Source organism: Sinocyclocheilus rhinocerous, unplaced genomic scaffold, assembly GCF_001515625.1.
Source record: "Sinocyclocheilus rhinocerous isolate Xijiao unplaced genomic scaffold, SAMN03320098_v1.1 scaffold1358, whole genome shotgun sequence".
NCBI lineage: Eukaryota > Metazoa > Chordata > Actinopteri > Cypriniformes > Cyprinidae > Sinocyclocheilus > Sinocyclocheilus rhinocerous.
The window spans coordinates 854589-855049 of record NW_015662582.1 but is presented as its reverse complement, the minus strand read 5'-3'; positions in this window follow the sequence as shown (position 1 = coordinate 855049).

Genomic DNA, 461 nt, shown 5'->3' with positions numbered 1-461 from the left:
CGTGAATGACTGCAGAGGCTGATTGGAAGAGAAAAAATTGTTGAATAAAGTCATTATTTTTGTTTTCTTTGTGCACAAAAAATATTATTGTCATGGGTTGGCTTGACTGGGGCTCAGGAGCCCTCCCTGGGCTTGACTGGGGCTCAGGAGCCCTTTCTGGGCTTGACTGGGGCTCAGGAGCCCTTCCTGGGCTTGACTGGCGATCAGGAGCCCTTAACGGGGAAACAGGAGCCCTCCCTGGGCTATACTCGGGAACAGGTTCCCTTCCTGGGCTGAACTGGGGATCATGAGCCCTTCCTGGGCTTAACTCGGGATCAGGAGCCCTCCGTGTGCTATACTCGGGAACAGGAGCCCTTCATGGGCTTAACTGGGGATCAGGAGCCCTTCCTGGGCTTAACTCGGGATCAGGAGCCCTCCGTGGGCTTAACTCGGGAACAGGAGCCCTTCCTGGGCTGAACTGG